The following is a 12,599-nucleotide window of genomic DNA, read 5'->3' as shown; positions in this document are numbered from 1 at the left end:
AGAAAAAAGCATAGGTACTAAACTTATGGATCGTGGGTTCAGAGAGGATTTTATGAATTTACCTCAAAGGCAGGGAAGTAAAAGCAAAATAAATAAACGGAACTATATCAAACTAAAAAGCTTCTGTACAGCAAAAGAAACCATCAATGAAACAAAAATGCAAGAACTGAATGGGAGAAGATATTTGCAAACAATACCTCTGATAAGGGGCTAATATCCAAAATATATAAAAAATTCGTACAGCTCAACAACAACAACAACAAAACAATCCAATTAAAAAATGGGCAGAGAACCCCAACAGACACTTTTACCAAGAAAACATACAAACAGCCAACAGATATGCGAAAAAGGGCTCAACTTCACTAGCTATCAGGGACATGCAAACCAAAACCACAATGAAATATCACCTCACACCTGTTAGAATGGCTATCATCAACAAGACAATTAACAAGTGTTGGAGAGGCTGTGGAGAAAAAGGAGCCCTCATACACTGCTGGTGGGAATGTAAATTGATACAGCCATTATGGAAAGTAATATGGAGATTCCTCAAAAAATTAATAGAATTATCAGAATTACCATATGACCCCATAATCCTTCTTCTGGGTATCTACCCAAAAAAATCTGAAAATATTTATCCATAAAGATATATGTACCTCTCATGCTCGCTTCGGCAGCACATATACTAAAATTGGAATGATACAGAAAGATTAGCATGGTTCCTGTGCAAGGATGACATGCAAATTCGTGAAGCATTTCATATTTTTTGATTTACAGATGATGTAATACAGAATTGTACACCTGAAATCTATGTAACTTTACTAACAATTGTCACCCCAATAAACTTTAATTTTAAAAAAAATTATGTACTTCTTTATTTATTGCAGCATTATTCATGGTGGCCAAGACATGGAAACAACCAAAGTGTCCTTCAATAGGTAATTGGATAAAGAAGATGTGGTACATTTATACAATGGAACATTATTCAGCCATAAGAAAAGATTAAATACTGCTATTGCAACAACATGGTTGGATCTTGAGATTATCATACTAAGTGAAATGAGTCAGACAGAAAATGTCAAGAACCATATGACTTCACTCATATGTGGGATATAAAACTGAAAGCAACAAATGATCAAGACAAACAAAGAAACAAAAACTCATAGATTCAGACAACAGTTTAGAGGTTATCAGAGGGTAAGGGGGGAGGGGGGTGGTAGGTGAGGGTAAAAAGGGTCAAATGTATGGTGATGGAAGGAGAACTGACTCTAAGTGGTGAACACACAATGCAATATATGGATGATACATTATAGAGATATACATTTGCAGCCTATATAATTTTATTAACCAATGTCATCCCAATACATTGAATAAATAAATAATAAATTATCAACAAACAAGTGCTGGCGAGGATGTGGATAAAAGGGAACCCTTGGACACTGTTGGTAGGATAGTGGTGAAGCCACTATAGAAAACAGTATGGAGGTTCCTCAAAAAAAGTAAAGTAAAAATAGAACTACTGTATGACCCAGCAATTCTACTTTGGGTATTTATCTGAAGAAAACTAAAACACTGACTCGAAAGGTATATGCATCCCACTGTTCATTTCAGTATTATTTACAATAGCCAAGATATGAAAGCAGCCTAAGTGTCCACTGGCAGAGAAATGGATAAAGAAGATGTGGTACATATATATATAATGAAATATTATTTGGCCATAAAAGAGGACGAAATCCTGCCATTTGCTACAACATGGATAGACCTAGAGAGTATTATGCTAAGTGAAATCAGTCAGACAGAGAAAGGTAAATACCATATGATTTCACTTATATGTAGAATCTAAGAATCAAAATAAATGAACTAACAAGATAGAAACAAACTGATAGATACAGAGAACAAGTTGATAGTTGCCAGATGGGTGGGGGTTGAGAGTGTGGGTGAAAATATGAAGGGATTCAGAAATACAAATTTCCAGCTATTAAAACAGTCACAGGGATGTAAAGTAAGCATAGGGAATATAGTCAATATTATATTAACTATGCATGTATGGTGTCAGATGGGTACTAGGGTTATTGGTGCGATCACTTCGTAAGTTATATAAATGTGTAATCACTATATTGTACAATTGGAACTAATACTTTATGTCAACTTAATTGAACATGTTTTTTAAAAATTCTACCTCAAAAGCAGTATTTCTTTTAACTCTAATTTGTCTTGCTTTTGGCTCTTTGTACACAGCTGTTTCCTCCATCTGTATTCTTTCTTCTTACCTTTTTATCTTCACATGGATTCTCCTTCTAGTCATTCAGATGTCACTTTTTCAAAAAGAGGTATCACATCCTTAGCCCAACCTTCTCTGATCATCTGATCTAAAGCCCCTTCTCCATCTCCTGAAAGTCATTGTCATGCGGGGGACCCTGCTCGCTGCGCCATTTGTCGTGCGGGGCGTCCGGCGGGGTCTCTGCTCCCGCTCCCCATACAAGAACGCAGGATATGGTGAGGCCAAAAAGGAACACCCACGGAGCCATAGGTAGGGGAGTCATACCACTATATTCTCTCTGGCGGCACTATACTCTCACTGGAGGCTGGATTCACACTGTCCTCAAACTGCCATCCACGCTTGCCAGCCCAGCCGCCATCTTCTTGCTAGCCCCCATCCTCTCTCTTTTCCTCTCTCTCTCCTCCGTAGCCGTAGCAGTTATATTAGCGGCTAATTGGCTAACTGGCTACAGCTGACGGCCAATCAGCCACAGCTGACGACCATCTACTACCCGAGCCAGCACTCCTCCATGTGAGGCCGAGAGCCTGTAAACTACTTTCTGGGGCTCTGTCCCCACAGTCATTATTACAGGAGTCTCCATCTCCTGTAATATCAACTTGTTTGTCTCCCTAACACTTAACACTATCTAAAATCACTGTATTTATTTATGATGATATTACATGCCCTCACTAGTTTGTAAACCACTTCAAAGGAGGGTTCTAGAGCCGCTTGTTTACTTCTGTATCACCTGTGTTGAGAACTGTCCCTGGCCCCTGATAGAACCTCAATGAATGGCTGTCAACTACATACTAGAGGTACTCCTAGAGTCACTGACCTTCCAGGAGTTAGAAGCAGAAAAAGAAGTTCAATAAACTTGATGCTCAATGGTCTTAAAATATGGAAAGAAATATCTAAGACCATCTGTGCATCAATGGGCTAAATGTCCACACTTACTCAGTGACTACATTCAACTCATGACTGTCAAAGAAACTCACATAATCGAGTCTGATTCAAATAATATTGATAAAGGGCTAAACATGCTCTTTCAATATGCATTTTGCAAAACAAGAATGGAGATACAGAAGAGCTGCTTGGGTTTTTCTGCTTCTTGTACAATTTATAAAAACAGGTGAAGTTTTAGGGTGGCCCGCTACTTAACCAAGGGACCAACTTATTATTACTCACTTAGGCAGTGTCTCAAGTTCCATTGCCTTTGCAATTACTTCAGCGATGAGAGATGAGAGCATAAAACTACACTGTTAAAGTAAGCCAACTACAGCTGGAGACCATTAACGGTAAAATTGGGTATGCAGAAAACAGCAGTGGGAGGCTGAAGCTATCTCAACTGAAGAATCCACATGAAGGTTAAAAACACTGCACTGAATCCTGATCCACAAAGCATACCAACAATGCTTTTTGATGTTATTCTTTCTGCCTCTAAGCTTCACAAAGCACTGCATTTATTATTTCAGTTATTCTAACAGTTTTGTGTGTGTCTGTAAATTGGAAAGTATGAGGCAAAATAGTGGGTGCCCTTGGAATTGGGACAAGATTTGAAAACATCTTGAAAAGCTGAAGCCAGTGAGCATCAAAACACCCTGGCAAAGATGAGACCTACGCAGAAATGAGGCTCCTGGAAATTATGTGTAAATGTTTTGCTGCTAGGACTAAGATAGCTCATAAATTTTATCAACACTGGGTAACTCCTAAGTTTTACAATTCCCTTCTGGGAAATATTAAGCTAAAACAACACAAGACATAACCAAAGCCATGTCAAGTCCACCAAGAGGATATTTTCAAGATAGAAAGCCCTTGCATGGGGTGGCATGGTGGGAGGGGTGACGTGAACATATGTAACTGGGTCAGATTTCTTCGGAAATGGATTTTGATCAGGTTACCGGGAGTCAGACTCTCCACATCACCCCTCCTACCTGCAAATCCCGTGAGGCCAAGTACTCCTTATTCTTAACAAGTTAGGGACTGAAATCTTACTCCCTAAAGACACAGAACACAATTCCTGCCACTATTACCCAAGATCTGTATTTAGGACACTCTCTTGATGTAATAACCAGAACAACAATAATAAAAAGTACTTAACTTTCTCTTGGGATTTTACTGATTTACATTTATTCAGATGTCCTTTTAACTGAACGTTAAAACCTTGGAGTAAACAACCCATCACTCTCATGCTCAAAGATACGCTGACCTTCCTCCTCCTTGGGTAACTGCAATCCCTCCCCAAAAAACTTAGACGTGCTGACATATGTCAGAATTTTATGATTTTTCCCCCTCTGCAAAGCCCAGCTTTCCCATAGCCAGCTGTATCTGGCAACTCGAAACTTTGCTACCTGGTTAAAATACATCTTTTCCAAAAAGAACAGTGCGTGGATATCAAAATACCAATTTTTATAATATATAATGATGGAAAATTATTATCCAAATGGGATAATACTTTACTTTTTTATTTTAGTAAATAAATAAGATGTTTTTCATCAGTAATAACTTTAGCAAAGGAGCTTTTTATTCTTTGAAAGTTTGGAAGGGGTTTTAGTAAATCGATTACTGATGGTAACCACTTCCCTCCACCACTCCCCTCTCCCATATCATTGCATATAAACTGAATTTACTTAACCTCTGCAGAAAGACTCATCCTTACAATAAAATCATCAGACCATAATGACAGTTGAAATAAGTGGCAGAAGGAAACAGGTATTTGAAAGACATTCAGGTAGCTTTATGGAAAGGTTCATGGCAGTTGCTATGTTACAATTAGCTAGATGGTCTTATTATTCCTCCAATTGAATACATAGTAAAATTTCTCTGTCACGGACAGGCAAAAAAGTAGGGCAATGGAACCTGGGAAGGTCTGGGAATGGTTCCATCTAAAACACTATGTATATGGATTTGCGAGTGTGTGTGTGTGTGTGTGTGTGTGTGTGTGTGTGTGTGTGCTTGTCAATGAGTGTTTCCAGTTTAGACAAACCTGGTACTGAGAACTGGTAGCTAAATGTACATTAGGGTATATGTTTTAGAAGGCACGTCTCTTAGCTCATGTCCAGTGATGTCTTTTAGGCTTTAAATCATTCCCTTTACATTTTCATTTGAAAGAAGAGGAACCTAAGAATAATAATGCATCAATGACTTCACCATTAGACCTTAGGGATTTGACTGCTACAATGCCATGTGTCTTTTTCAAATAATGACTTTTTTTTTTCCTTTTCTTCTTACTTTGGTAGTTCCATCATACTGGGGCTGCTTTATTGAAAGGAATTCATCTTTTTTTTTTTTTTTTTAAGAAACATTACTTAGGGACATAAGAATAACACAATGTGAGGCTGATTTCTCCTAAAGATAGAATGGCAATGAAATGAAAAAAGAAACAGTAGTGATGTAGAGTCTAATCCTTCCTTAGAATAAAAAGCTCAAGTTAAAAGGGTAAAACTAGCCCATGCTTCTTAAGATGAAAGTGATGGTAGGAGGATTGCTATTTTGACCTAATGAGAACTGCAAAGGGAATAATGAGGTTACCTGACCCCATGCTAGTTTGTAAATGACTACTTTCTTAGAGAACAATTCCATTTTCAGCAGCTGTCTTCCAATTACATTCTTGACTAACACACAGCACACACACACACACACACACACACACACACACACACACACACACGATGGTGGCTGTACCTCTCTTCTTTTCTAAATCCAAAAATACTTGATTTCCTCTAAGGGCTTCAATGTGTTTAGAACAAGTTAATTCAAAATAAACCTACACTATTCAGCCAGAGGTTTTGCCTCTCTCTTTAATTATCCTTGTTGCAAGCTCTTTTTAAAGCATGTTTAATGTAGGCATTTGTCTTTTCTTTGCTGCTTTATGCAAATTTTTATAAGACATTTGGGTACAGAAACTTGAGCCACTATTGTGACTCTTTAGGGACCCACTCAGGGAGAGATAAAAACTGTTTGGGCATTACAAATGCTAGCCAAAGCAAATTTTAACTATGAAACCATGTCTGAGGTCCCTCCAACTTTGCAAAATAAACAGCTTTCTGTCTTGCCTGTCACCATTTGATCAATGTCTTTATGATAACACAAAAGCGTTATGAAAACAATAAAATGAAGTATAAAGATGATTAACACAAACGACAAACAAGAGAACTCTGCAACCCGAAATGGGACTGTAAAGTGAGGAAAAGCGAGATGATCAGGGGAAAAAAAGGAAACCAAATGGATGTAATTCCATACATGCTTCGATTGGCTTTATTGATTCCTCACCCTCTCATCACTTCTACCTCCAAAACAGTCAGCGAACTCAAGACTTAATTATTTTCTTTGTAAGAAAAAGAGAGAGTGAGAGAGCAAGTGAGAGAGAAAAGAGCCAGAATCTGTTCATAAGGGAAGCAGTCACTGATGCTCATTTTTTTAAAAGCACTTAAGGGTCATTAGTCTAACACTGCAGCAAATGTATTATTCATTTTGCCTTAGTCCAATTTCTCGGCTAAGAATTTTGCAAGAAAACGATACACAGTTCAGCAGAGAAGTGATTGATCAAGCCAGAAGGAACAGAATTTGGGCATCCTGATAAAAATTTTTCTCAGTCTTCTCAGTTAGCATAAATCAATTTTATTTATGTAGTAACACTTGAATACTAACTACCCAATGCTATGTGTCAGGACAAAAATTGATGACTATACCTTTAGGTTAATATTACTTGAACATTTCATTCTGAATAATTTATACACATTTCTGTCTGAGTGTCAATTTGAGATTGTTTACTTGGTTTCAGCAAGTGTAGCTGAACCACGGCTTTTATTAGGAAAAGGTTCCCATCTCTGTTTATTTTGTGCATTGAAGGGACTTGCCCTATTCTGGGGCCGTGATATTATTCCACAGGGATTGAAACATGGAACAATGCTGTACTTAACCTAGGGTTGCTTATAGATTCTTTTAAAAGGGCCTTTTCCCAAATGCTTTGTATTAATAATTTTTAGTGGTGAAAACAACTAGGATTACATATAACCAGATAAAATGCTAGCAAACTAGAGGTGAGCAGATATTTAATAACACGCGTTATTGTGAAGAGGGTGTGAGTACATCACATTTAACAGCCTCGATTGCCACTTTCACTTTTCTGACAATAATCTAATCTATCCCCCAAGACTAGGGCTAACATCACCCTCTCCTTTTGGGTGACTTTCAATGTGTGTATTATTATTGATCTCATAAAGAAGGTGATACATTTTGTAATCACTCTGTTTGCTTCTTTTTCAATTTTATGGTAATCACCTCCCTGTTGGCCAGATAACGTGGAAACATGCACATGTTCAGGCTCTGTGACTGAAATGAATGGTCAATTATGAAATGCTAGTAAGAAAATACAAAGGCTTCTTCAACGTAATTACTGAGGATCTTGACCTCAGCCCACCTTGTGTCAGAGTGTGTTTCTTCTTACGGTGCATTCAGAAATGCACCCATCATACTCATATCAGCAAATTGTGCATGGAGCTCTGAGGTTTTTTACCTAATGGTGTATTTTTACATTACCGAAGAGAGTCATCCATTTAATTTGAAAGATTCTGCTAGATAAGTTCTCTCTTCCTCTTTACCCTCTCCCCACTATCTTTTACACACACCTTCCTCTACTTTGGGGAAACTTTCTCTCAAGCAGTGATCACAGTCTCCTGAGAAGGTCTGAGAGCCAATGGGAGGAAGCACCATCTCATACAAGGTAATGCCTTAGATGTTAGAGGAAAAGAATCAAAACAAGGCATGAATTCCAAATAAATCACTCTCCAGCTGATTTATTGGAACAACATTTCTGCTGTGTTCAGAGCCCTCATTAGCAGAAACCAGCAGAGCTGTTGGATTTTATAGGTGTGCACAGACACACCAAAAACACATACATGCGCACACACACACACACGCACACCACACACTGTTGGAAATGAATCAGGGCCACCATTAGGAAGCATGCCTTCAGATTTGCATTAGATGTAATTATGATGCTAAAGGAATAAAAAGAAAATCTACCCATAAAAAACACATGTATTTGTGCACTAATTAATAAGTAGCCTGTTAGCTCTGCATTAACAGTCACATATGTAGCTTCATCTCGTAAATACTTTGAATCATTTACCCACCTCAACAGATGTTTATTGAACTCCAATTATTTGGAAGACACTGTTCTAGAAATCATACAGTTGCCAAGCTAAGTCTGAACCCCTAAATGATCTACAGTTTTAAAAAGGTTGAGAATACAAGTATTATAATATTATGTAATAAGATATATATATATATGTTTAAATAAAACAAAACCAAATTTCATAAGAGCAGCACGAAATACTTTTGAATTACTAGAGCATGGTATATTTTATTGCAAGCATTTATTCTTGTTGTACTACACCTATATCCATTATGCATAATGCTATGTGTTGATTAAGATTTACATGACACGATTTTAATTAAGAATTTTTAAAAGTACTTTATGCATTTTATGTTGCTATGTAAGCTTTATCAATTACTAGAATTACAAGGACTTATTGGCCAAGGGAAGAAAGGTACTGTGCTGTGCATTTTTGAGGGCTCAGTGGTGAGAACAGACTCCTAACGCATCATGCTAAAACTACACCAGCTGTAGATAACATCCAATAAGTTCAAACACTCTGGTGTTATTTATTGTTAAACAAGTGAGTCTCATTACTTTGTATTACAGCAAATCCCAGTTAGGTAATCATTATATATGTGATCAAAATCTTATTAATATTATAATAATATATCACTGAATATCTATTTATTGTCAATATTGGGAATATAGCTTCATGACATTAATTTGCTTCTAGCTATCTTGTTAAATGAAACATGCCCTAAAAAAATCATGCAATGGTTGTAAATGTAATTATACATTTATTGCTTGTATAGTTTTACTTAAGGGATAGCCCTATATAATACTTATTAAAGTTCAACAAATATTCTTAATAATCAATGCTATTGAAGCAATAATTAGAACCACTGACCATTTCAATTATTATTCTCACATATTAATTTTAAATATTCAATTTTCTGTGCTACTCATCTACATGACCTCTGAAATGACCTTAATTCAAGATTATTATTTCTTAAGCTTTACCTGAGACGTATTTTAAAAATCTGCCCAGATGGACCAAAACAATTCAATGGATCATTTTTAAGGATGACTTTAAAAAGACAAGGAAATGCTAGAACTGGTACACTAGGTAAATGACTGGATTCTGTTCCTTGATAAAACCTCTCTAAGCCTTCTAGATTTTTTTCATTGCGCTACAGTAATAGGTGTTTATTTACTTTCGTAGACTAAAATCTGTCGTTGATATATGGTTAATGTTTTCAGATGAATTTCTATATTGCAGAGACATATGGGTTTATTCATGGGCTGGTGGGTGTCAAGATAAACTAATGACCCAAGTAGCAAAGGCTGACCATTTTCATGATTCTGGTGATGAGGCTGGGAGCAAGACCACAAATCTTAAAATTAACACTCATTGTTCAAGCATCTTCAAGGCTTCCTGGGATTGTGTAAATGCTCACAGTAACCATATGAAACATGTGTTACCATCTTTATTTTATGAGACAAGAAATTGAAGTTCAGAAGCCACATATCTAACAACCAGTGAACCCTGATGTAGAATCCAGACTCCTCTAAATGACAGGGCTTTGGTCTATTGAAGACAGCTGTATCCTCACTGAGAAAACAATGCAGAATTTTCAGGTTAGAGCCTGATTAGAGACTGTTCCTATATTGGTCCACCACTAGAGTGAACACCTGAGAATGATTCCTTGGGGGCAAAATATCTGATAAAAAGGAAACATTTTATGTAGATTTTAACCCTAGTAAGCAATAATTGGCCTAATTGTACTGTCAATTAGCGAAATCATATAATGTTAAAACTAGAAATCATTAGGGATATAATCAAACCAACCCTTTCTTCTAAGTGATTCCCATAGTCATCTTAAAACTGAGAAATCATCTTCGTTTGCCTTTTCCGTATTTCCCTTTGGATTGCAGGTTTAGGAAAGGAAAATACTGTCTCAATAATTTTTTTCAAATGAGCAATTGAAAAAAAAAATCTGGCATTTTAAATTAATCTGGGAAACATTTATATTGTTAGAACGTGAAACCTATCAAGTTTAAAGTAACCAATCTGAGATGATTTGTAAGGTATAATAATTCCTGGCAGTGAAGGGTACTGTTTATCCAGTCCACTGACTCCGGGTACAAGATTTTCTTCACACTTCTTCCTTTGATACACCTGAAAGAGCTATCTTTAACAATACCTGAAGAAATTCTTTAACAGGTGTTTTTTAAAGATAATAAATATGGACTAAATTATATACAGTTCACCTAACATAGTAAACTAATATTTCCATATTTACATATAAACTAATGTTTAAGTTTATATAATATTATACAAATAAATTTGTTTAAGGTTCTATGATCCACCACTTCTCATTCATTCAGTTTTTCATTAATTTAACATGCATTCAACAAATATTTGATTTGTACCTTCCAGGCACTAGAGATATAACGGTGAATAAGACATTTGATCTGCATTTGTTAAAAATGGACCATGGAGAATTCTTGGAATCATCAGCACCACCAAGTAAAAATGGGACAGTTGGAAATAGATCACACAGTAAAACATGATTACTAATCATAAGTGAAACATACCTAAGCACCTTGCCCTTGCTGAGAAAGAACCTGTACCTTTGCACTGAGGAAAACCTTGACACACCTGAAAAATCTCTACTGAAGCCCCCTTGTTTTGACACCCTTGCTTGATCTTTTGGTATACATGTCTCTGTAATTAATTGGGCAGAATTTTATTACTGTAATTGATAAGTCAAAATAAAGTTATCAATGGATGTTAACACAAATCTATAATTTCTCTAGCGAGGGAGCAATCTGAGAGAGATACAACCTTTCACTCCCACTCTCCCCCACCTTGCTGGGATAGGCTTAGCTTGACTAGAGGCTATGGGAAAATTTTCCATTATACTAGTTTTGGAGTAAAAGGCTTTATAGAGAACATTTAGTAAGTTGTATTAGACATAAATTACAGAAATATCTCTTCACCATCAGAGTTTTGAACATGATAGTCTCCTTCACACCTCATCCATCGACCTAAAGCTTTCAATTGGTACTTCTTTTCAGAAGTCTCTTTTATACAAAAACTTCAGCACTTTTAAAAAACTAAATGGAATTATACTGTAGACCTTTTGTCAATTAAATTTTAATGGCTTAGCTATCTTTTCATATACCACATATAGATTAATTTCATTATTTTAATGGTGAAATATTACTTCTGGTACAGAAATATTAGAATGTATTTAATCCCCACTGGAGTATTTTTTATAACTTTTCTAATTCTTGGCCAAAGAGAGTGATGTTTCTGAATATACAAATGACGGCATCTGAATAGCTTTGTGAATAAGCTCGTAGTGCATGGTTTTCCATAGAAGAGGTTGTTAGAAGAAAAAATTGAGTCATGATCTCCAACTGTTAATAGAAATTGCTGACTTTTTTCCAAAATGGCTCTGCTTATTGTATCCATAGAGACATGGAGCTGCCTTTTGTCTTACATTATCATCAACTGATGATACCATTCATCAATATGCAATATGATGGAGATCATTAACTCATTGTTGTTTTAATTTGCATTTCAGTGGCTACTTATATAGTTGAGAAAACTATATAGGTTTATAGGTTTGCCATTTATTTGTATTTCTTCTTCTCCAAATTGCACTTTGAATCTTATGGCCATTTCAAAAATCTTTTTGTATTTTTTCTATTGATATTTTTAGAGTTCTGTTCATATTCCATAACTTAATCCATTGTCAGTTAAATATGTTAAAATTATTTCGATTTCAATCTCTCATTTACCTCTTAGGTTTATGATATTTCTTGTAGTAAAGACATTTTAAATTTTTATCAGGTCAAATCTCATATTTTCTGTCTAATTTAGGAAGTCTTTTATCATCTCAAGATTTAAAAAATATCCTAGATATTCTTATATTTTTACATTTTCTCATGCTTTACTGCTCTATTCATGAGATATTTATTTGTGTTAGGTGTTAACTAAAGGTCTAATTTTATTATCCATTTGTCACAAATTACTTACTGAATACTTTATCTTGTTCCCATTGATTTGAAATTCCACATTTATCATAAAACTATTCCCATATACACAATCTGTTTCCAGGTTGTTTAGTCTGTTCATGATCATGTACATATTTATTCATGTACCAAGATCACACTGTTGTAATTACTATAATTTTAAAGTATGTTTTGGTAGTTGGAAGGACCATTCCTGCT

At 35.8% G+C, this 12,599-nt stretch overlaps 1 non-coding gene across 1 annotated transcript; it reads left to right on the top strand.

Moving 5' to 3' along the window:
- Positions 1-658: 658 nt before the first annotated feature.
- On the top strand, positions 659-764 carry LOC141570984 (U6 spliceosomal RNA). Its single transcript, XR_012495409.1, has one exon. It is a non-coding gene; the product is annotated as a U6 spliceosomal RNA (small nuclear RNA).
- Positions 765-12,599: the final 11,835 nt, after the last annotated feature.

The sequence above is a fragment of the Rhinolophus sinicus genome, linkage group LG03 (genome assembly GCF_036562045.2).
Source record: "Rhinolophus sinicus isolate RSC01 linkage group LG03, ASM3656204v1, whole genome shotgun sequence".
In the NCBI taxonomy this organism is placed as follows: domain Eukaryota; kingdom Metazoa; phylum Chordata; class Mammalia; order Chiroptera; family Rhinolophidae; genus Rhinolophus; species Rhinolophus sinicus.
Note: the sequence above shows the minus strand (reverse complement) of the source record. Positions and strands in the feature narration are given on the sequence as shown.